Genomic DNA, 25,216 nt, shown 5'->3' with positions numbered 1-25,216 from the left:
TTGTGGTGTTCTGTCCTTGACAGTATCATTCGGAACATCTTTCAGACTGGGCAAGTTAAATAAAATAATCCTGAATTGTATCCCTTGAAATTTTAGAATGTTTTGCCACATTTCATTTTATGGCATTATGTACTCTGTCTGAACATTTCCTATGGAGCAATAAAACAGGAGTGCATCAGTATAAGGGCAGAAGAGAAGTATAGTATGACATACATATTACTAGAGAAGCCCACAAACACTTCAGAGGGGAGGATAATTGCTGCAGTGTGGGCAAGTGAAACTGTGGATTTTCTTGCCCTTTTTTGTTTTTAAAGGCTAAAGTTGCCTTGCCCTTGTCTTTTACGGGCATTTTGAGTTCTGTAAATCCAATAAACTCTGTTATCTTTGATCTTGTGGCGTTCTGTCCTTGACAGATTGCCCAACGCCCATAAAAAAGTTTACTGCAGTAATAAATCTCGTCAGGAAGACGATGGATGAGTTAAAGGCTAAGTTTGACCAATTACAGGCGGCCTTTAACGTCAGTCAAGCAGCCCATGCTGTTAAAGGACATGTTTTGACTCCTGAACGCTTTGACGGATCCAGGTGCAACCTGCCAACTTTTTTGGCACAAGTTGAGCTTTATTTTTCTCAGCTCAGTGCTCATGCTTACCCTACGGACACTAGCAAGGTGGCATTTATTTTGAGTTTGTTGACTGGTCCTGCAGGACAATGGGCCACCAATTTGATTTTGGGAAATGACCCAGTCAAAGACAATTTGAATAATTTCAAGAAGCTTCTAACTGACACTTTTGGGGATCCCCTCCGTACGGAGAATGCTGGGTGGGCTCTGTATCAGTTGAAACAGGGAAAGGGGACTGTTTTGGATTACTTAAATAAGTTTAATTTGTACCGTCACCAGCTGGATTGGGGGGAAAATGCATTCATGCTTTTGTTTACTGCTGGTTTAAGTGATTACCTCCAGGACGAATTGGCACGCTTGGAGCCGGCTGAAAATTGGGACGCCTTAGTAGCTAAAGTGCTGCGTTTGGACGCCAGGTTCGAGTCCTGTAAGCACTCAAAAGCAATGTGTGCGCCACCTATGCATGTAACCAAGGCACCTGTGGTGATGGGGGAAGAGCCTATGGAGCTTGGGGTTTTTAAAAAGCTGTCTACTGAAGAAAAGAACCGTAGGAGGCAGCTGGGGTTGTGTTTGTACTGTGGGAATGCTGGGCATTTTGCCAAAAACTGTAATGTGAAATCTTCCCAGCTGTCGGGAAAAGGCCAGCCCTAGTGCGACGTGAGTCCAACGCATTAGGGCTTCTAAAGCAGTCAGCTGAGGGGAAGAAGCATGTTTTCGTACCCATTACGTTATCTGTTGGGGGAAAGGAACTTGTTTCTACTTTGGCACTGCTGGACTCAGGGGCTACGGTCTCTTACGTAGATATTGAGTTTGCTAGGAAGCATGGCATTCCTATAGTGCGCAAGGCATGCGACGTGTGGGTGGAAGGTGCGGATGGGAGACTATTGGAGACTGGGGTGGTTAACCATGAGACCTCAGCAGTAATGTGGGAAGTGCAGGGAGTAACGGGAACGTTTGTGTGGGATATTACAAGCTTGCCCAGATACGATGTGATCTTGGGGATGGATTGGCTAGCCGTAGTAAATCCACAAGTGGATTGGGTGGCACGTAAGCTGACCTTAAAGAGGCAGGGTTGTTGTACTCTGAATACTACTCAGCCTGATATGGAGGGAGTGCCTGATGAGTATGGGGAGTTCGCTGATGTATTCTGTAAAAAGGAAGCGGACAAGTTACCGCCGCATAGGCCGTATGATTGCGCCATTAAACTAGCGGAAGGTGCAAGATTGCCAGCGGGAAGGCTGTACGCCTTGACTGTACCGGAAAGGCAAGCTTTACGAGAGTTCCTAGATGAGAATTTAGCCAAGGGGTTTATTCGCCCATCTAGCTCTCCAACTGCGGCGCCGGTATTCTTTGTGGCCAAGAAGACTGAGGACCTTAGGTTGGTTTGCGACTATCGTATCCTTAACAAATACACCATTCGGGATAGGTACCCGCTACCTTTAATCTCGGAACTGCTATCAAGGGTGCAAGGGGCTAAGGTCTTTACCAAACTTGACCTGCGGGGGGCGTATAACTTAATCAGAATACGGGAAGGTGATGAATGGAAGACGGCATTTAACACGTGTTTCGGATGCCACGAGTTCCGAGTCATGCCTTTCAGACTTTGCAATGCGCCCGCGGTCTTCCAGAGGTTCATAAACGATGTGTTTAGGGACCTAATTGATCAATTTGTGGTAGTTTATTTGGATGATATCTTGATTTTTTCTAAGGACGAGAAAGAACATCGTCAGCATGTCAAGCAGGTTCTGCACCGCCTGCGGGCTAGTGGGCTCTTCGCCAAGGCTTCCAAGTGCGTCTTTCATGTGCCTGAAGTGGAGTTCCTAGGTCATGTAGTGTCAGGTAGGGAACTTAAAATGGACCCACATAAGGTTGACGCAGTCAACTCATGGCAGGAGCTCAAGACCAAGAAGGATGTGCAAAGGTTCTTAGGGTTCGCCAATTACTACCGGGAGTTTATCCCGAATTTTGCCAAGCTCACGGTGCCTTTGACGCAGCTCCTGCGTAAGAAACAGCCATTTGTGTGGGGGCGGGAAGCTCACGACGCGTTTTTGCAACTAAAATCTAGCTTTCAATCAGACAACATACTAACACACCCTGATGTAGACAAACCGTTCGTGGTAGAAGCAGACGCTTCTAGCTACGCGTTGGGGGCTGTATTGTCTCAGAAAGATTCTTCAGGGACCTTGCGTCCCTGTGGATTTTATTCGCGGCAACTAACACCATTTGAGCAGAACTATACCATATGGGAGAAGGAGTTGTTGGCAATTAAGGTGGCGTTTGAGGTGTGGCGGCACTGGCTAGAAGGGGCCGACACCAAATCGTGGTCAGGTCTGATCATAAGAATTTGGAGCACTTGCAAACAGCTAAAAAGTTAAACCAGCGTCAAATCCGATGGGCTTTGTTTTTCTCCAGGTTTAACTTCAAGGTGCAATTTGTGGAAGGGAAGGCAAACTTGCGGGCCGATGCCTTGTCCCGCAAGCCGGAGTTTAAGACCAATGAGCAGGTAGTATGTCAAACCATCTTGCCTACTGCCTCTCTATGTGTTGTAGATAATGAGCCCGGGTTACATGACCAGATCATTGAAGCTCAAAGAGAAGATGTGTGGACTCAGGAACAACTCATGCTGTTGTCAGCAGGTAACCGTACAATACTGCCTCACCTACAAGACCAAGACGGAGTATTGGTACGCAGGGGGCAGGTCTATGTACCAGTGGGGGCCCTCAGGTTAGAGGTAATTAGAGCCCACCATGATGAACCCATGGCTGGGCACTTTGGCAGATTCAAGACCGTGCAGCTCATTACCAGGAGCTACTGGTGGCCAAAGATGCGGCAAGACATTCTGCGCTTTTGTGACAGCTGCGCTGTTTGCCAGCAGAGTAAGATGCCTGTGGGGCGCCCTAGAGGTTTGTTGTCGTCTCTACCTGTTCCTGAGAGGCCATGGCAAATCATTTCCATGGATTTCATTTCAGATTTGCCTAAGTCTGGGGGTTATACTTGTATTTGGGTGGTGGTGGATTTATTTAGCAAGCTGGCTCATTTTATTCCTTGTTCGACCATTCCGGCGGCCCCTACGTTGGCCTTATTGTTTACTAAGCACATCTACCGTTTGCACGGAGCTCCTGAGGTGATTATTTCGGATAGGGCTCCACAATTTGTGTCACGCTTTTGGAAACACTTCCATGAGTGCTTAGGTACTAAGTTAAACGTCTCTTCAGCGTTTCATCCGCAAACGGATGGTCAGTCGGAACGGGTTAATGGGCTCTTAGAGCAATATTTACGTTGTTTTTGTTTAGATCAACCCACTGCTTGGGTGAAGTGGCTACCGGTGGCGGAGTTTGCTTACAACAATGCGGTGCACACGTCTAGTCAGCATACGCCATTTGAACTGACTTATGGTTTTCACCCACGGGGAGGTGTGGCGCCGTCGACCAATGTGGTCTCTTCTGACCCTGTGTACCGCTCCTCGGAAATGGCTGCGTTGCATGATGTTGCCCGTCGCTTGCTGTTGGAAGCTAAGGCAACGCAAAAGACTCAGGCCGATCGCCGCAGGCAGGCAGGGGAGGAGTTGGAAGAAGGGGATTTGGTGTGGTTGTCTTCCAAGCATATTAAACAGGCTGGGGGAAAGTTTGCGCCTCGGTATTTGGGTCCCTTTCCTATAGTTAAAAAGATCTCTTCCGTTGCGTTTCGTTTGCGTTTACCGTCTAGTTTAAAGGTCCATCCAGTGTTCCATCGTTCGCTGTTGAAATTGGATACCTCCAGTTGTCGTAATGCTATAGCGGAGGATATCACTGCCACCTCTCCGCCTTCGGGGGAGGAGGCCTTTGTGAGAGGGGATAGTGTTATGATTGAGCCTCATGGCTCTGCTTCTGGCAGACGTGGACGTAAGACTCCTCGAGAGTCAGATACTCTCGAGGAGCGAGAAAGAAAGAGGCTGCGAGATATCTTTGCAGAACCATCTGACGAAGAATCTTTTAAGGGGTTCACGGAGAGAATGGAGGAAGAGCTGGTTAGCTCGGAAGAGGATGAGATGGATTGGACTCGGGTAAGGGAGGAGTTGGGTGCCACTGGCAATAATGGGATGGAAGATGAATGGGGACCTTCAGGATTAGACCCATGGACAAGCTGGAGGGATGGGACGGGATCCACAGCTGGGGATGCTGTGGGGCGTAGTCAGAGGTGTTCCAGCTCTGATGAGGAAAGTGATGAGGAAACGCCCGGGTTAAGGAGGGCAGCTGATAGTGATGAGGATTTGTAACTGGCATAAAATGAGGCTTGGGAGCAATTGCAAATTGCGTTGGGCAAGGTAATCTGGACGAACGCTTGGGATCTGTGTGGGACGCTTTCCTGAAGACTGGTGTGTTTTCGTGTGCTGATACGTAAGTTGTTTTGGAATTTGGGTTCAGACGGCGGGAGGAATTGTGTGGGCTTTTGTTTGTGCAAAACCTCTGCTTAATCTCAATAGCTTTGACCTTCCGTCGTCTTCTTGACGGACGCCATCTGCTACTCTGGATTTACGGACTGAAAACTGACTACGGGCTCGCTTTCTCCTATTGGACTTGGAAAACTGCAAACGTCTGATTCTGCCTCTCGACCTTCGGAACGAACTGGGACTACGCTACTGCTTCAATCCTTGGCTGCTGAGTTTGTATTGGAAATTTGCCTTGCTGTGTGAAGGAGTGACTCCTAGTTACTCAAAACATAGTGCTGGCAGCAGAGAGGCATCTGCTGCCAATTAGTTGCATTCTTTTGAACTCTTTGTTTCCCAGCTTCTGTTTGTTTATCCCCAGGCTGAAGCAAGCTGTTTTGATTTTACCCGGATTAAACTCCGGTTTAATCCGGTTTATCTTTTGAACGTTTTTCTTGCCCCTTTTTGTTTTTAAAGGCTAAAGTTGCCTTGCCCTTGTCTTTTACGGGCATTTTGAGTTCTGTAAATCCAATAAACTCTGTTATCTTTGATCTTGTGGTGTTCTGTCCTTGACAGTATCATTCGGAACATCTTTCAGACTGGGCAAGTTAAATAAAATAATCCTGAATTGTATCCCTTGAAATTTTAGAATGTTTTGCCACATTTCATTTTATGGCATTATGTACTCTGTCTGAACATTTCCTATGGAGCAATAAAACAGGAGTGCATCAGTATAAGGGCAGAAGAGAAGTATAGTATGACATACATATTACTAGAGAAGCCCACAAACACTTCAGAGGGGAGGATAATTGCTGCAGTGTGGGCAAGTGAAACTGTGGATATCAAATCCATGGATAAGGGGGTTGTACTGTATGGCAATAAAGCTCCTATGAGTCTTGCTTTTACCCTCTGTCTATACCCACACTCAGTTTTCAATTAATCTGAAAGGCTTGTTATCTTGCAGTTCATTTCTGAAAGTGAGATCTCATTCAGCGAGATACAATAGGATGGATTTCTCATTAACAGATCGAGGAAAAACAGAAATCAAACATATTGTCTACCATCATCGCAGACCTCCTGTAAGCCCAATTTCTATCAACAGAAAGCATTGCCTTAGCTGTCACTGTTATACATGTTGCCTAGTTATAAAATACTGAGATTACCGTTAGTGTGTTGTTGAAGGCTTTCATGGCCGGAATCACTGGGTTGCTGTGAGTTTTTCGGGCTATATAGCCATGTTCCAGAAGCATTCTCTCCTGATGTTTTGCCCACATCTATTGCAGGCATCCTCAAAGGTGTGAGGTCTGTTGTAAACTAGGCAAGTGGGGTTTATATATCTGTGAAATGTCCAGGGTGGGAGAAAGAACTCTGTCTGTTTGAGGCAAGTGTGAATGTTGGATACCTAGATTAGCACTGAATGGCCTTGGAACTTCAAAGTCTGGCTGCTTCCTGCCTGGGGGAATCCTTTGTTGGGAGGTGTTAGCTGGCCCTGATTGCTTCCTGCCTGGTTTCTGTTTCTGCCCTGTTTTCTGAGTGTTTTTTTTAAATTACTGTCCTGATTTTAGAGGTTTTTTTTAATACAGGTAGCCAGATTTTGTTCATTTTCATGGTTTCCTCCTTTCTGTTGAAATTGTACACATGCTTGTGGATTTCAATGGCTTCTTGTTACCATTAACCTTTCTCATTAGTTGACCTTGAGCCAGGTTTGTAAAGGAGCCACCTAAATAGCTACCTAACAAAGGCAAATTATGCTAAAGAGGCAAAGTTTTTACTTCAAAATCACCCTTGAAGGCCTTTTTTGGGTCTGCTCACTTTCTACTTGAGGAAGGATGCTCAAGATAAGGACTTTCCAACAGGAGCATCAAAACCTCTGATTTTTTTAAAATTTTATTCTGCTTCATATTTCTTACATCTTAAACTTTTTTAAAAATGTGAATCCATCTCCTTGCTCTGATAGCATTTGATTTTGCTTTGTACTACTTCATTTAGCCAATTATTTACTCATTCACTCTTTCATATCTTTTGTTTTCAGTATGGTTTTAACCTATATTTTGGATTCTGTCTGTAAGCTAAAATGCTTTGGTTTATAAAGGCAGGACATATGTTCTAATAAAGGAAAAAGAAGAAGGACGGGAAGAAGGGAGGGAGGGCTGTACACTAAAATAAAAACCTAGCCTGATTCAGTCTCCCAGCTGCTGGAGCTTTGCATTCCAAATTAGAAACTCACAGTCATTGATTTTATGAGTTGCGATGGCCAGGTTAAAATTTAGGCAATGCCAGGTGCCAGGTGGCACAATGTTTTTTTTACTTTGGTTTTTTTGTTGGCTGATGGCACCTTAAGCTGGATTGTAATAACAACTACTCTTCCTTTAAATAACAAAATCTGTTGTGAGACTGCATAAATGTGCTTCCTTGACACGCATTAGGCAGAGCAGCTTTTTCTACCTAGCCGCCACTGCCAGCAAGAGAGGGACTTAAGGTTGGAGGTTAGAGAGGTCAATCCTGCATTAGGGACATTAGTATTTTTTATCAGAACAGCTTTCAGCCCAATATGTAAAAAAATTATTATACTTTGATCTCTGTAAAGGAAGGAGATTAGAGAAAGACTGCCGGGCTCCAATCCACAAGCTGACCAACTAGACATGCAGCTTTCCCTGATAGCCAAACTAGGCAGTGTATTTATTCATGGAAGTAGCAATTGCAGAAATAACTAAATAGCAACTTTGTTTCATATGTAAATCACAAGGAATGCACATCTGATGCTGCCATTTTTAATCTGAATATGTCAACAATTCTAAACTAGAGTTCATTGGTGGCCAGGAGTCAAGTTGAATCAATCCAAAACATTATAAGCAGGAACTACAAGAGGATTGCAAATGCTGCTGAATTTTTCATGCACATGGGGATGTTTACAATTTTTGCATGCACACATTTCAGTAGGCCGTAAAAGAAGAGACTGGTTGCTAAATGGTAAGACATTTTCCACTGCTGTATCTAAATAAGGGAACATAAATGTAAACTAATGTTGTATGCTTGCTTAAAAGTAAGATACTGCGAAGGCATATTATTCAAGGACTAAAACACAGTTGGACTACTAAAACTGCATTTGTGTGAGGTTTTTATGATGGTGGGTGAAGAATACCATCATTTTTTAAAGTAGTAACTCAATATAATAAAAAATTAATATGTATGCTCTAATTATCTGTTTTATGTGAGCAAGTAAAATTACAGGCATTTAGTATGGAAAAATATTGGCTAGAACACTTCTAACAACTGTTGCAGAAAAATCCAGAGAACAGCAAGAAAGGAATGTATGCTTGCTAAGGACATAGCTGAAGCAGGCAGACAGGTCTCATTACTCGTACTCTGTTTACCACGAAACCAGATTAATGCGATGTGGGGCTGCCTTTGAGGGTTTTCCATAATCTTTGCAAAGTGGCCTAGATACTAGTTAAGTGAAAATTAGTTGCAGTGCCCCAGTTCAAATCGCTGCTTCTAACCTCCAAAGTCCTCAACCGATTAGCACTGGGTTATCCTAAGGACCAGTGTCAACATACAATTTGTATAGCATAACCTATCTTCCTGAATGAATACCATTAAGATAAGAAATCATAGCGTCTGCATATGGCTCCATCACAAGCACCAAAGACTTTAGTTCCACATACAATGTGATTTCTCTTACTACAGCTACAATAGTACTATTAAACATTTTTGCTTCCTTGTTAACAATGGCTAGAAGTTATCTATCTAAGGGTGCTTCCAAAAAGCACAAAAATGTGGCTTTTAAATCAAAGACATAAAAACCAGGACCTGAGAATATGTCTCCACACAGATCTGTGGGTCCTGGGATTTTTTCCCTCAACTTCCTTACAGACTTTCTCTGTATCGGAACAAGATGGAGGGTGGACCAGAGACATCTGACAGAAGGGTTTTTAAAAATATATCCCTCCTTTATTCACTGGACTGCATATGCGCACATGCAAATATTTTAATATAAGTACAAGCAGATTATTATGGGCATATATGAGGTTCAGCACATAATGGAGGGAATTTTATTTTCAAAAAAACTTCTGCTGGATTTCTCTCTTCCCAAATTGTTTATTCAAGTTCTGCTTAATATTATAACATTTGAAATAAAGAGTTTCAGAGAGTTATAATTGTTCTCTATTCATGCTTCCTTTAAATCAGTTCTGTGTACGTTTCACAGTCCAATCAGCAGATCAGCTATTTCAGGTTTTTCAAAAGCAGATACGTGCTGGAGGAATCTCTACAAAGGGATGGGAAGGAAATCGCATGTTTTTCAAGAGTGCGGGGATATACAGTGATGCAAAAATGTGTATTTTCAGGCCGGAATCAGGATATAAGGGGACCATTTTAACTCGTGTTTTTCATCCGGTGCAGCAAATTAGCATCATATAGCCAACTCCCCTTTTACCTTGGGAAATCCTGTGTTTTAGGTGCTGTGTAGATGAGCCCTAAATAACTGGTTCTGAGATAAATCAGTGGTCTGAATGTTATGTCAGGTAGAAAATGCTGTATTAGATAAGAATACATTACATGTACCTCCATTGTGAAAAAAATATAGTTCTTATTAGACACGTGTTCACAGCTTAGTCCTCTAAAGGGTCAAGAGAGTAGATATGTGATCTTAGAGGGACAGCTGAATCATTTCCTGTCATCTGGAGGGAAGATCAGGAGTGGCTTGTATGTGCACTTCCTTCTCTGCCATGTGCCTTGCTATCTGCCATCTTAGAGGCCTTGATTTATCTACATATGTAATCCATCACCACCCTTGTATGTGAGAGAGTCTTACTATGTGTGTGAGCATCTTTGCATACTAAGGGAAGACTTGTAAATAGTTATAAGTAGCAACTGAATTAAGAATAAATCTTGGATGTCATCCAGAGTTCGAGAGTGCTTATTCAAGAGATGAGCTATTTCACAAGGCCAGAGACTGTGTAAGATCTCTGCTGTGATCAGGACTGTGCAGTGTTTTGTGCTTTGGAATTAACCCATTGCCCAAGAGATCTTCTGTTCCATTGCGCAGCTGGAGAAGGCCATGACAGGATTGAATTCATGTGACTGCCTACCTAGCACAGGTGTATTTTTATTTTATTTATTTACAGTATTTATATTCCGCCCTTCTCACCCCGAAGGGGACTCAGGGCGGATCACATTATAACACACATAGGGCAAACATTCAATGCCCATAAACACATCAAACAGAGACTGAGACACACACGCAGAGGCAAGTTAACCTTCTTCTGAGGGGATGTTCGATTCTGGCCACAGGGGGGAGCAGCTGCTTCATCATCCACACTGACGGCACTTCCTCATTCCAGGTCGTAAATTAGTTAATCTTGCCTCCCCACTTTATAAGTGGTACCTTATCTCCTACTTGATAGATGCAACTATCTTTCGGGTTGCTAGGTCAGCAACAAGCAGGGGCTATTTTTTATTTTTAATTGACGGGTGCTCACCCCGCCACGGGCTGGCCTCGAACTCATGACCTCATGGTCAGAGTGATTTAAGGCAGCTGCTCAACAGCTGCGCCACAGCCCGGCCCCTACTCAGGTGTAGTGTGTGTTACACTCTTGCTTCTCCATTCTTCTCCACCCCTCGCTAACAAGTTATTAAATAAGAACCAAGCATATTCAATAAGAACTAAGCATGCTATGTTTCCAGGATCCAATCCTTCAACATTTCATTGTTGAAAACTGAGACATGTGCAAATAATCAACACCAAAGTGTGGTGAAGATGGCAGAAGATATTGATGAGGAAGAACACTCAAGTTAGGAAAGATTGCTACAGTTTGCTTTGGCATACATCTACAGGGAAGGGCAAGATTTTGTCCCCCTTTTTCCTATTTCTCCTGTTGAGTTGATGTAATGCAAGCCATTATTGCACTCAGAAATCAGTTTACAGCAATTGAAGCAAGGTGGGACAATGAGGGAAAGTGGGAGGAGCAGAGAGAAACTGAGATATTTTAAAAGCAGATGGAAAAGTATAAATCAATTTACATCTTTTTAGCCAAAAATGTTTAATTTGTTTTAACTATATGTCTAAATGTTTAATTGTTATAACTGTGTATGGCAATGAATGTTTGCCTCGTGTTTTTGTTTTTGGAAGCCGCCCTGAGTCCCTTTAGGGAGAGAGGGTGGTTTAAAAATGAAAATTTATTATTATTAATAATAATAATAATAATAATAATTTATTATAATATTATGACAGAGGACTTGTAGAAACTCTTCCTGCCAAATAGGGATAGTTGGAGGTTCCCATCGGATGATTCCAGATAACTTTCTGTTTTATAGTATATCTTAACTTTAGATGCAGTATATTTTTAGCATTCATAATTACACTAGTGTCTGTAACCAGAGTTTTGAAAAATAAACTGCAGGTGGAAAAAGTGAGGTATCAGCAAGGGCTGAAGTCAAGAAAAGAATTAATTTCATTAAGCTGCAAGTGTTCCTTACTTTTGGCTTCTGGCAAAGATTTTCTGAATTTACCTCAATCTGCTGAAAATTAGTGTGTGTAAAAAGAATCTCTTCTCCTGCAATCTGTCCTCCAAAAGCAGGATCATTGTTTGAATAGATTCCACTGAGGGAATGCTTCCTACAAAGTGCTTCAGAGCAGGTTTTTGCTTGCTTTTATATCTGTGCACTCTTAGATGTTCAGCCGATATTCAGAGATTTGCACCTGGTTGGAAATTATGGGCCGCTTCACCCCATACAATTACAGAGCTGTGATTCCACTTTAATTAGCATAATTTAATCCTACAGAATATTGGAATCCGGAGTTTAGGGCATTTAACATTTTCAGCCTTTGAGCTCTTCTAGTACTTCACCCAAGTACAGATTGCAGGATTGTATAGGATGTAACTGTTAATCATAGTGCGACAACAGTGTTGTATGAAAGGGCTGAGTATTAATTCATGGCGTGAAAGTAATTAATAATCTAATTAAATCCTTTTCATCTCTTCCTTTGTTCATTTTTATCATATGAAAAGAAGGTATTCTAGAGCAGGCTGTTGTCTATAAATGGTTACAGTTTGCAATGATTATTCAGAAAGCATATATTTTCCTTTTCTTATTTTATCGTGTTTCATATGCATGGAAAACAAACTTCTGAGAATAGTGTATGAGAAAATTATCTCTGCTTCTGACTCATGGGCACAACCTTCATTTTCTCCTCCTAAACTCATGCAGAAATTCAGTAGGAATAAAACCAAGTGGCACTTGCATCTGCAAATAATAATACGGTATAACAAAATAGTAACAGATATTACTGTTGACGGATAAATCTCTTCAACATTATTATTCGCTGATGTTCTACATTGGGAACTTAATTATGTGTTACTAAGGGCTTGTCTACACAGACTGTAAAAATCATACTTACCATGTAGACCTTGTCATCCTGACACATGACATCCATTATATTCCATTTACAATGTTTATCATTGAACTTAAAACCATTAAAAAAAACTTGCCTTTTATTGCATGGTTTAAAAAAATTCCAAACTTTTAGGTTCTTCTGGCAGCATCATTTCATTGTGCCATTAGGGATGGAGTTGTTGGTTGTTTAGAATTCCTATCAGGAATTAGCTCTTTCTGAGATTGATTTTTAAATATATATTTTAAAAGAGATGAGTGTGTGTGGACACCTGTATATCAGTGTAACAGTAATAGCGCACTTCCACTATCAAGAAAATACATTAATGACGGGGAAAACAACAACAAAAACAATCAGTGTCCACAGTCATGTGGCCAAAAGTCATAGAAAGGACTGGAAATGCAGACTGACTCCTAACAGCAAGGTGAGTTTGCTAGGGGGAAATGTGTGGCCTATTATGGCAATCTCATTATGATGTGTGTGGCATTAATGGAGTCACTGAAGGGCCAATGAAGGCTGGAAAAATGCAGTGCCAAACTGAATTGTCATCATCAGTGCATACAATCCCTAAGTGACATCTCCTGACTGAACCCACCTGAACAACCAAGAAGTGCATTGGGAAGGGGGGGTCAGTTTAGCTGCGGGTTTCAACACAAGGGAGATGCATATTTTTGGAGTCCTACTACCAATGAGAGATGCTATGATGAAGAATTGCGCCAAAGGTCCTGCTTCTGATTGTCTCAGTTTCACTTGCTGGTTGAAGAGAGACTAGAATTATTATAGTTCCTGCTGATCAACAGCTGAACAGTGCAATAGACCTCTTTCACCCAATGTGCCTGCTGCCTGCTAAGGTGGGCTTTGGGGACATTACAATTGTGGCAATAATGCCATAACTGTGTCTCTACAGTCAAAAATTGCAATGCAGAATACCAGCCAATAATACTGTAATAACAACATACAACAACTACTACTGTTGTCACTTGAATATGATAGCAAGGTACAACTATCATATTTACATTCTGAAAAATATTTGAGTTGCATTCGTGTGATTTGGAATGTTATGTATATTAAGATAAAATCAAGTGAAAATAATCTACCGACACTATTATACACCAACTCAACTTCAAAATCAAATGCAATAAGCTGTAGAAATTGGTTGGATGTATGGTAGTAATGTAACAAAGGGGAGTTCTGGGGAAAAGCAACCATTCACTTCTCAGAACGTTGTCAGGAGAACAGCAACTGGGGAACCGGTAGGCAGGAATTACAGTACATGCATTTCTACAATAAGGCAAGGCGGGTGATTTAAGGAGACTCAAAGTAGAGCAACATGAAGAGAGAAGGGATTTTAGAACTTTGAAAAGACCCTGAATATAAAAATATTTATATTAATGTTACTTGCTGGGATAAGAGAAGGCCAAGGGCACCAGCTTTAAAAGCTATCGAAACTAAAATTATAGTTGTTTAGCAAAAAAAGAAAAGAAAAGAAAAGAAAAAGAAAAACAAGATTATTTCTGGATGGCCAAAAAGTGTACCCTCATATGCATAAGCTTCAATTCAAGATTCAATCAGTTTTGCATACGGATGTGGACCTTGTGCTACACTGACCCATATACCATGCCCTCTTTACTATAAAGTCCTAAATCTGCTTGATAGAAGCATTCCCTGATGTAAGATGAGCAGGAAGGACTGAAAATGGTCTAGCTACATCCCCACCACACAAACACACATACACACTAGCTGGATACACAATGATGACATCAGGATTGGGATTCATGGAGATCATTCAGAAGTCTCAGTGCTTCTGCAATAATTATGCCCAGCTTGAGGGGAGGATTGCCAGATGCTTCTCCAATGCTTCTCTAAACGTGCCCACTGATGATGCCTGGATGAAGTTGGCTTGGGGCTTAAAGTAGGTCAGAATGGCAGGACTTTGGGAGAAGTTTGGAGAGAATGGAGGATGCATAGAGAAGACAATATCTAAAAATGCACATTCACGTCTATATGGTACATGTACTTGTGGTTCTTCTCCTGGATTAACTCCCAAAGTGGCTCACAAAAACTGATGATGTTTCAAATCTGAATTCTGGTCACTGATGGAAAAAGTGTGGTGGATTAAACTAGGGGTCTAATTTTAAAAACACAAGAATGTAGATGAGGGATATTGTTTTAAGAAAGTTGATAGGAAGAAAGGCTAGATAATGAGGATAGGATACTGAAATTTGAAAAACAGATAGAAAGCATCTTAAAAAAGGATCCCTTTCACATCAAATGAATGAACTACTTGAACTCAGTGGCCTTGCCTTCAACTTGCCTATTCACACAGATGTTGAGCTCTAAAGGGAATTTCCTCCTATGAGCATTCTTTAGATCACCTTCTCCAATCTCTTGCCTTTTTGGACACTCAACAAATGATAGGATCAGAAGTACACAGAATGCATTGAGGATAGATTCCATTTTTTAACTTGTTGCAGTCAGCATATGCATTAATTGCCTATTGATGATAGGGTGATTTGGAGGTCTCTCATTCATAGGGTTGCCATTAGTTGATCAACTTGATGGCTGTTAACAACACCAAAGGATGGTTCTGACAAATGATCTTTTGCTTAAATCACAGGATTGCTCATAGATCAAGAATCAGAAATCAAACTAACTGAGGCCCTACTTTTGTATCTAGTAGAGCGGAAGTAAACTCTGTTATAAAACAACTGAAGGAACTTAAGTGTCAGATGTCTCTAGACTACTGAAAAATTCATTTCACAGGCTTGATTTAGTAACACAGCTTCCTCTGTGGTGCCTTCTTCCATGCTGTTACCCACATGTATAATATATACAGGGCAACTTCTTCCGCAAAACCTGAAATATTTATTGTGAAGCATACATCTAAAAATGAAATAAATGTATAATCCACAGCCAGGAAATTGTAACCTATAGCCAGGTGCTAGTTTCAACTATAGCAGACCTAATGACTCAATTGCTGAGCAGTAAGTCAACATTTACATAAATCTTACTGATTTAATAGAACAATGGTCCATTCTAGCCATTGGATAGTTAAATTGTCTGAGCATATCAACTATAATGGATATTTCTGACTATAATGCAACCTGAACAACATATTATGGAAGAAGAACAAAACAATCTGGAATACTGCATTAGAGCCACAGGGCAGATTTATGTAACTTTGCCTAGGGGAATTTGCTACTAGATATGTTGCTAGTATTTGGCTTCAGAGAGAGGGGATATTATTGAAATTATATCTTAAATGACAGAGCATATAGTTGAGACTGAATTTTAAAAATTACTTCAGATGACTTTCTTTGACTGCACAGTACAGGCAAGCATAATGTACTGGGGAACAACAATGAACCACAAAAAACCATTGTGGTTTTTATTATTTATTATTATTTAAGGAGCTGTTTATTGTCTGCAACTCATAAATGGTCTGGAGGGCATTGTCCAGCAAATAAAAATACATGAATAGGCATTACATGTAGGCCAATTCAAAACCCTTTCCTACAATAACATTAATAGAAATAATATCACCTACTTCTTCAATAGCATTATTAGATAGATTAGATCAAAATATACACCTAAAAATACTAAAACTGCTTCAATACTTTTTGAATAAACCAAGCATGCATTGTAGAGCAGACCTGGATTAATAATATGAAGAATCATAACCATATCATCACTTCCCCATCCAAGAAATTTAATTGTGAGTACCAATAGGATTGCAGATGAAAGGAAGCGAATTACAAACAAGAGGCATTAGACCCTGGGGTTTACAGATATGTGAACCTCTTTTTAAAAAATTAAGAGAATACCCTGTTTCAAAATGGAATCCAAAACAGCTGCTAGGAAAGAAACAAAGAGTGAACTGATTTAGTTGCTGAAAGCTTAGGTTATCCTGGAGATGAGAAAGACTGGTTCAGTTCCCAGAATCCCTAAGTTTTGGCAGTGGAGGTTCAAAACACATGAAGAATCAATAGATAAGAACCATATTGCTAATAGGTGAGAATGCAGGCAACATTTGTTGTAGAAGCTATGCAGGGCTAGGAAAGAATCCTACTCAAAATCCAGAAAAGCCATTGCTAGTTATACCAGAGGACACTGGGCTAGATGGATCAAAGGTCTTACTCAATGGGCAGCTTTTTATTCTCATTATTTCAGGTATAATAATAAAAACTGCTCCAAAGAAAACAGTAAACCCAGTGAGACATTCATGTAAACCAACAGCTCTCTCAAAAATCACCTTTTAAAAATCTGGCCCTGAAAAGAGTGTTTACTTTTCTGCATCTCTCCCTACCTAGCGGAAAACTCCTGAGAATCCTGACCAAGCACTCAACACACAAAGTAGCTCTAAATAATACTTAAGACTCTGCCTCAGTTTTTTATGAGAAGGAAAGAAGTGCCAAGCCTTTTTAATAATAATAGGAATGTCTCACTTCTTTTGAAGGGAGCACAATCTATAAATATTGTTCCATCAATCAATGGCACCACGTGCTAACCTGGAAATAACAGCATGCAAGATTATGCCAGCATAGAAGAAGGGAGAAAAGATCAGAGACTGACATAGTGTGTGGGCTGAATGGAATCACAAAATGAATGTACAAGTTGGGGTGTCTAAGCCTGCTTTCCAGCCATACAAAAGCATATGTGAAGAGTCAATCATACAATCCAGTTTAGGGCAACCTCCAAATGAAATGGAGAACAGTTGGACAGAATGACCCTTGTGGTCTCTTCCAGTTTTTTTTTTTTTCGTGTCAGGAGCAACCGGAGTGAGAGAATTGGCCGTCTGCAAGGACGTTGCCCAGAGGACGCCCGGATGTTTTGATGTTTTTACCATCCTTGTGGGAGGCTTCTCTCATGTCCCCGCATGGAGCTGGAGCTGATAGAGGGAGCTCATCCACACTCTCCCCAGGTGGGATTCGAACCTGGCAGCTTTCAGGTCAGCAACCCAACCTTCAAGTCACTTAGTCCACTACGCCATCTGGGGGCTCCTGTCTCTTCCAGTGAGTTACACACTGGTCAACGAATTATGGATTCTTCTTTCATACTTGAAGGACTCTATGATACTGTGGATGAAATCCAAACACAATAAGACTCTACCCTGCAGCATCACTCCCCCCATCTGCTCCAGAAGATATTGCCATCTTCCACAACACATTTTCTGGAACTGAGTAGAACGGAAGGGGATGCTTGAAATGACTTGAACAACAGCAAGATGTTCAGAATAAAAATCTCTCTATAACTGGGCATTTCTTGTAGCCTTCCAAGATACCAACCCATCAGCAATAATACACCCGTACTACGCTCAGCCTCCATATTCCAGAGGCTGAGCGTAGTACGGGTGTATTATTTGTTTTTGTCTCCCCCCCCCCCCCCCCACAAATGCATTGTCCTTTGTCTGTATATGAACTATCAGGTCACAATATTCACCAAGGTTGTATGGCAGAGGCTCACAATCTCCCTGTTTAGCCCCCACATACAGTATTCTGCCCACTTTTTTAAAATATAAATTTTGTTAATTTTTTAAAAAGGAAAAAAGTGATATACATTTACAAACAGAGCACGCAACATAAAGAGACAGGAACAAATAGTAGACAATACATTCCCTCCATCCATCCCTGCACTGTGAACCCACCATAATGGACTTCCATCCCTGCTCACTATGATACCTATACCCTATAGTTTGCTGTTTATTTGTTCAGTCGCTTCCAACTCTTTGTGACCTCATGTACCAGCCCACGCCAGAGCTCCCTATCGGCTGTTACCACCCCCAGCTCCTTCAAAGTCCAGCCAGTCACTTCAAGGATAACAGCCATCCATCTTGCCCTTGGTTGGCCCTTCTTTCTTTTTCCTTCCATTGTCCCCAGCATCATTATCTTCTCCAAGCTTTCCTGTCTTCTCATTATGTGGCCAAAGTGCTTCATCTTTGCCTCTAATATCCTTCCCTCCAGTGAGCAGTCAGGCATTATTTCCTGGAGTGTGGACTGGTTTGATCTTCTTGCAGTCTAAGGCACGCTCAGAATTTCCATTCAACACCACAGTTCAAAAGCATCTATCTTCCTTCACTCAGCCTTCCTTATGGTCCAGCTCTCCATCCATAGGTTACTACGGAGAATACCATTGCTTTAACTATGCAGACCTTTGTTGCCAGTGTGATCTTCACTTTTATCAAGATTGGTCATTGCTCTCTTCCCAAGAAGAGAGGTATTTTTATTTATATTATTTATACCCTATAATATTTACCCATATAAGTTCTTTAAATAGTTTCCACCTCCTGCAAACCTATTGATCAGCTGAGGCAGGTCAGTAGCTGTGATTCCTGCTTATCTAGTGGCAAAGGGTAAACAACTATCTTAGCATCGAGTATGGGGGTGAGTAGGAATAATGTGAGATAGGTACTGTACATTCAAGGAGACCCTTTGTGTATTTGTGGCCCTGTTCCCCCCCTCAAAGAAACAAACACTAGATGCATCTGTTAAAGCTAAAAAGTTGTGTACTCCTGCTAAATAAGATGAATGCTAAAATTCCCATAAGATTTAACCATGCTTTACCTTTCCTTTGAGGAAACACCAAAAATCCATTAGCTAATGGATTCCCTCCCAAGGATTGCATAAAGTTATTGTTCACAGCTAGGCAAAACATACTCATATCCCACATGGCTGGTAAAAAGCTATTGTTTGGACTTGAACAAAACTCTGTATCTCTCTCCCCAACACATTAGGTATTTCTAAGTCTCACAGCACAAATCTAGGGTCAATTTCTGCTGAAAGTTGGCCATAGATTTGCATCGGAGGACATAGATTCCAAGATAGAGTCTCTCTCCAGCATGATCAGAGAAAACTACCATAACTATAGATTCATATTGGAGGACATCAGAGATTCCTAGAGAAAATATTTTACCTATATACTCGAGTATAAGCCGATTTTCAGCCTTTTTTAGGGCTGAAAAAGGCCTCCTCGGCTTATACTCGAGTGAGGTTCCTGGTTGGCTTATATTTGGGTCAGCTTATACTTGAGTATCTTTTTCGTGTCAGGAGCAATTTGAGAAACTGCAAGTATATACTCGAGTATATATGGTAATAAGAGTTGGACAGTCTTATCTTAAATTACAGTTTTATGTAAATATTCAAAAACATTTAACCTACTGATGTCTCAATTAATGTAATTTTATTGGTACCTATTTTTATTTTTTATTTTTGAAATTAACTAGTAGCTAGCTGCTACATTTCCCACCCTCGTCTTATACTCAAGTCAACAAGTTTTCCCAGTTTTTTGTGGTAAAATTGCATGTCTTGGCTTATATTCAGGTCAGCTTAAACTCAAATATATACAGTACTTAAATATGGAATAATAAACTGCAAAAACCTAAATCACAAATGTGGAAGGAAAACTGTACAGAATATTTAAGTATCTTGTCAAAAATCATTAACTGTGGTTTGTTATTTTGCTACTTAATTGAATTCAGTGGTTGCTTTGCTGCTGTAAAAATCTATGGAACATTTTGCAGCCATCTGGAAGCCATCTTCAGCTCTTATTTATGACAGCTCATCAAATACAACATAAAGTTCTCCTCCATAAAGAGTGATGTTGTCTATCTAGTATTAACCATAGCATTTCGGGTCTTAAAACCTGACTTGTGGTCTTGCCAAAATATTTAGGCTTGAGATCAGACTTTAAAGTATTCCTTTTAAGAATAGATATAATGACACCTAATGGATCAATTATTAAGAAATTATAATAGAAAAATGCATAATATCAATGATTTAGAAATTATAGATGCACACACATGTGTGTGTATGTGTGTGTGTGTGTGTTTAGGTATGTACATACAGAAAGAGAGTGAGAGTAATACAAACTGACATAAAAGAAGGCTAGACAGGCCAGTGAGAACAAAACTTTGAGAAAGAGAAGTTTGAGAGATCTGGCCTTCAGGAGTTATCGGGGAAAGTTCTTAAAAACAGACTATAAGAATATTATCATACTGAGAGATTATGGTTAAGTCAGAAGAGCTTTTGTCCCCAAGAGTTATAGACGGAAAATATATCTGATGTAAATACAGAAAGAGAGACAGCTTTATAATGATAAACGATAAAACACGAACACTGATCGCTCTTCCTTGCCTGGGAAGTGGGGATTCAAGCTTCCTTAAAATGCCTTGAAAAGCTGTGTGTTGCAAGATGCTGCAGTGCCTATCTCCTCTAGAGTAGAAACGGGTTTAACTAAGAATTAAACCTGGTCTCCTATACAGACAGAAGAAAAAGGATCACAGAAAGAGTGGTATCTTAACTCTGATGCTTTTTATCCCGGTCTTAATGAAGTATATAAGGACAAACAATGACTTAAATGATAGGAAGGGGAGCCTGGGAAGTCCCTCCCATAATGGGCTGGATAGAAAACAAATCTTTCAGCTTCCCTGATTGAAAACTGATTTCTGTTCTCCCGAATTTGGGAGGCTTCCAAAAAATGGATCGGGACCCCCACCAAAATCTGGGACACTGAAACAGATTGCAGTTACTCGGATTGCACAAGTCTACTGTTCATTGCTGGATGGCCTTTGCATACATGGTACTTAATGATACTTAAGAACAACTTTTTTTCTTAAAAGTAACTTTCCAAGCTCTGCTTAAGATCGAGACAATTTATGGGAGAGTTCTACAAAGGGACAAAATCCTATGCCTCTACCTCAAAGAGACCACTCACACTCAGTCTTTGGTTTCATAAGTGTATTAATTTTATTATATTTTTCGCCCTCCACAGCTTTCCACATCATCAGATACAGGCATCCCCTGCTTTTCAATGACCTGCTCTTTCCACTATTTTGGATTTTTTAACTTATATATTCAACACATGATCTGTTCTTAAGTTGTTTCTTAAAATAAATCCAAATTAAAATACAACAGAATTCAAACAAAACCCAATTAAAATGAAAACATAGCAGCTGGTTCCACAGTCCAACGATTTCTGGTTTTTGACAATGCTCTGGTCCCTAACTTATTGAATATATGGGGCAGATTTCCTATGAAGCAGGTGGTAGTCCTTTGTGATACTGTAAGTTTTTCTCGGGAGAAAGCGATGATTTACAGTGTCATAAGCTGCTGACAGGTCTATGAAGACAGCTCCTGTAATCTGCTACCTTTCAAAACCATCTTCTATGTGCTGAGTCAGGTTCAACACTTGTGATTCTTTTGTCTCTCTTGAAGTCAGCTTGCTGTTGAATCATACATGGGTCTATTTTTCCATAATTCTATGCAAAATAAATCTCTCCAGAACTTTATAAAGATGGCACAACAAGGGGATTGGTCTATGGCTTTTTGGGTCATTACGGTCTTTGCCTGGTTTCAAGATGGCTATGACTCTTGCTTTCCTCCTTGCTTTGGGAATCTGACAGGATGCAATGCAGTTGTTCATCAGCTTCAGCAGCCAGCACCTTACTTTGGAGCCAAAGTTCTTAATTTGTTCCATCTGACGATTGTCCAAATCAGCTGCTTTGCCATTTTTACATTTATTCAGGGCCATATCCAATTCAGTAGATGTAAAAGGTTCATGAAGTTTGGGACTTAGATTATGTGACCTGCCCAGTGTCACTTAGTAGGTCTCCATGGCCAAGTGTGAATTTAGCCCTAGTCTCCAGAATCATAGTCAAATGCTCAATTCTTCACATATTAAAAATGGTCTTCATTTTATAATTCTAGTTACCTCCCATTTAATGTTTTTAACATCCACTTTTTTCATCCCAGAAATGTATTCAAAGCTGCTTTTGGACACTTCTACCAGCATCTCCACTCCTTACATTTCCTACCAGATATTATGGTGGAATGGGAGCAGTACCCACAATTTCACCCACCCACATCCAACAATAAGGTCCTCTCCAGATCCCTCTTTTCATTACTCAAATGCAGGGGCAGTTCTCGGGTAACTTATGATAGAATACAAGGGTTATAATGCATTTAAACTAGGATATGGGACTGAAACAGGAATAGAATGTGTGTAAATTTGGGTCACTTAGGGTATAAAACCGAAGTAGGAATATGAAATAAAGGTATTTTATTTTTATTTTTGGTTTTAGTTATATTTTTAGAACATGGCATTGAATGTTTGCCATTCTTGTTTTTGTAAGCCGCCCTGATTTGTTGTTGTTGCTATTATTATTATTATTATTATTATTATTATTATTATTATTATTATTATTATTGCTCTATTACAGGGATATGCAATTTTGGAGAAAGTGAAATCTAGCTGCATTCCTACCTCTAAAACTTTTAAAACAGGATTTCTTTAAACCAGTGGTTCCCAACCTGTGGTCCATGGACCACCAATGGTCTGCAAGAACTAAAATATGTTCCGCGGCCTCACTGTTACTACTATAAATGATAAAAACAGCCCAACCAAAAAAAAAGATGCCTGGTGTCTTCGTTTTTAGGCCTGTTCCTGCGGTTATTTGGAGTGCTGATTCAGAAAATTGCATTAGATAGGCTACATCAGCTCTAGATTATTAAATATGGTTTTCTGTGCGTGAGCAAATGGAGACTACTGGATGGCGCATGTTCTGTATCAGAAGCTAGAGATGATGTGGTCTATTCAATGCAATTTTCTGAATCAACGCCCCAAATAACCAAATCGAATCTAAAGTTGACCAAAAACTGATTCACAACCCTTTTGATACTAATGTTGGAGAGTGGTCCCTGATCAAAGTGGTCCATGGTCAAATAAAGGTTGAGAACCACTGCTTTAAACACTAGCAGTTTGACACCAGATTTTTGTACCTCACCTCTGGGGAGGTTTGGGGAAAACTATATGTGGGCTGAGGGTCATTAAGTGGCCATTGTCTAGGGCCAAGGATAAGCTACAACTCTGGTTCAAGATTTCAGTCAGGCTGACATTTTTGTACAATATCTAAGATTGGCTCACAAAAGTTACTGCACATAAAAGCCCATCACCTCTTTGAGTAACGACAGGTATCTGCACTTCCATAAGTGTGTGCTGAGAAAAAGGAAGGTAATAGCTTAGCAAATGAGTGTAAAGAGGAAAAATCATATTTGCATTGCATCAAGCAAAGAGAAATATATCCATCCAAAGCTTCTCTCTAGTTGGGCTCCTGCTATGGAATAGTCATCTTATTTCATCACTTAATTCTAAGCAAACCATTCATACCTTGTTATTAAACCTAAATATTTTCAAAGCTTTTCCCCCATGGAGCAATACCCTTATTTTGACTACTGCTACTGATTTATCTTCCTAGAACTCTTTTATATGCTTGACTGTTTTATAGGAATGTGTTATTGTATATTTCCTTGGACCTCTTTGGAAAGAAGTGAAGGCACTTTTATAGACAACAATACCAAAAACCTTAGAAGTCTTGAAATCAGTCTACAGAAATCCTGCACTAAGCAGCAAGCATTATTAAAAGTTGCCAAATGGAAGTGACGGAAAACAGTTGAACATGGCAATGCAATTTACTAGTTACAATTTGAAACCATAGAACTCTGAATTTTTGAGCAATAATAATAATAATAACAACAACAACAACAACAACAATAATAATATAACTTTATTTTTGTACCCCACCTCCATCTCCCCAAAGGGACTCAGGGTGGATTACATATGGCACAAGGTGCCTAAAACATCATATAAAATAAACACACAGTACAATACAAAATAAAACCAATAGTATTAAAACAACAATTTGAACTCAGAACAGCGCTCAATGACCTATAGTGTCAAATGTTGCAAAGAACCAACAACTTTTTCTAGATATTCCTAAAACAGAATAGATTGGGGATATATTCAGTTTCCTTCGAGAATCCCATAGATTCCTAAACCAAAATAAGATGGCTGTGATTTATTTATCACTGCTGCAATTGCTGCTGGTTGTTGTTCTTCTTATTATTGTCCATCTGTTCCACATTTTGGGAATCAAAGCAGCCAACAACCAAAAAATGTAATGTTTAAATTTTAGACGATACAAAAATTAAAATAAACTTACTCAAAAGATTAAAATCAGGTTAAAATATACATCGTTAACGCAGACTGCACACACATATGAGCACAATAAATAGAAAGGCTTATGCTTCCTTTGGAATGTTTAACATACACAAGTATCTAAAATTACCAGATCTGAAAAAAATGAAATGTTAGCACTAGTTAGATGTGTAATAAATATTAGTCATAATACCACTAGCTTCAGACTAGGCCCAGAACAATAAATACTGAAGTGGTGGTTTGTTGTCATACTATTTGCCATCAAGATCACTTTGACTTACGGCAGTCCTAGGAATGAGAATCTCCCATAAGACCTGGTGTCTAGGTTTTGCAAACTCAAGAATTGTGGCTTCCTTTACTGAATCAATCCATCAATAATGTGGTTTTCTGCTTTTCACTGCCTTCCACTTTATCAAGCATTATCTTTTCCCAGAAATGATACAGCATGACCATTAGTTGTTATATTTCATTGATTGCATTTATCATTAAACTCCAGATATTACATAAGCTCTAAAAACATTTTTCAAAACTGTTGGAGTGCTCCTTTATTTTCCCTTCTTTTCTTGGAAAATGAACAATTCAAGCACTTATTGAAGTACACACACATTTCTTAATTACAGAACTAGTTGGGTCTTTCTTCCTTTTCCACCTCCCCTCTTCCTCTTCTACATGTAAGCATGTTGCCTTGGAAAGCTGTTAATGCCACAAAGCCTATGGCTTTTAAGCCTATTCCGACACCTCACCTTAAAAGAGTCATTCAAGGTCATAGCTATTTACGGCTTGGCTTCTCCGTTTAAGAAAATAAACCTTT

General features: G+C 40.2%; 1 protein-coding gene and 1 long non-coding RNA gene across 3 annotated transcripts in view; one reads left to right on the top strand and one right to left on the bottom strand.

The window, feature by feature from the left end:
- Positions 1–25,216, bottom strand: part of slc24a2 (solute carrier family 24 member 2) — a 124,441-nt gene that overhangs the window by 82,382 nt on the left and 16,843 nt on the right. The window lies entirely within an intron of this gene.
- On the top strand, positions 4,387–5,575 carry LOC134296589 (uncharacterized). Its single transcript, XR_010003384.1, has 2 exons — positions 4,387–4,995; positions 5,082–5,575. It is a non-coding gene; the product is annotated as an uncharacterized LOC134296589 (long non-coding RNA).

The sequence above is a fragment of the Anolis carolinensis genome, chromosome 2 (assembly GCF_035594765.1).
Source record: "Anolis carolinensis isolate JA03-04 chromosome 2, rAnoCar3.1.pri, whole genome shotgun sequence".
Classification (NCBI taxonomy): Eukaryota; Metazoa; Chordata; class Lepidosauria; order Squamata; family Dactyloidae; genus Anolis; species Anolis carolinensis.
The sequence above is the reverse complement of the archived record's forward strand: the minus strand, read 5'-3'. Positions and strand labels throughout refer to the sequence as shown.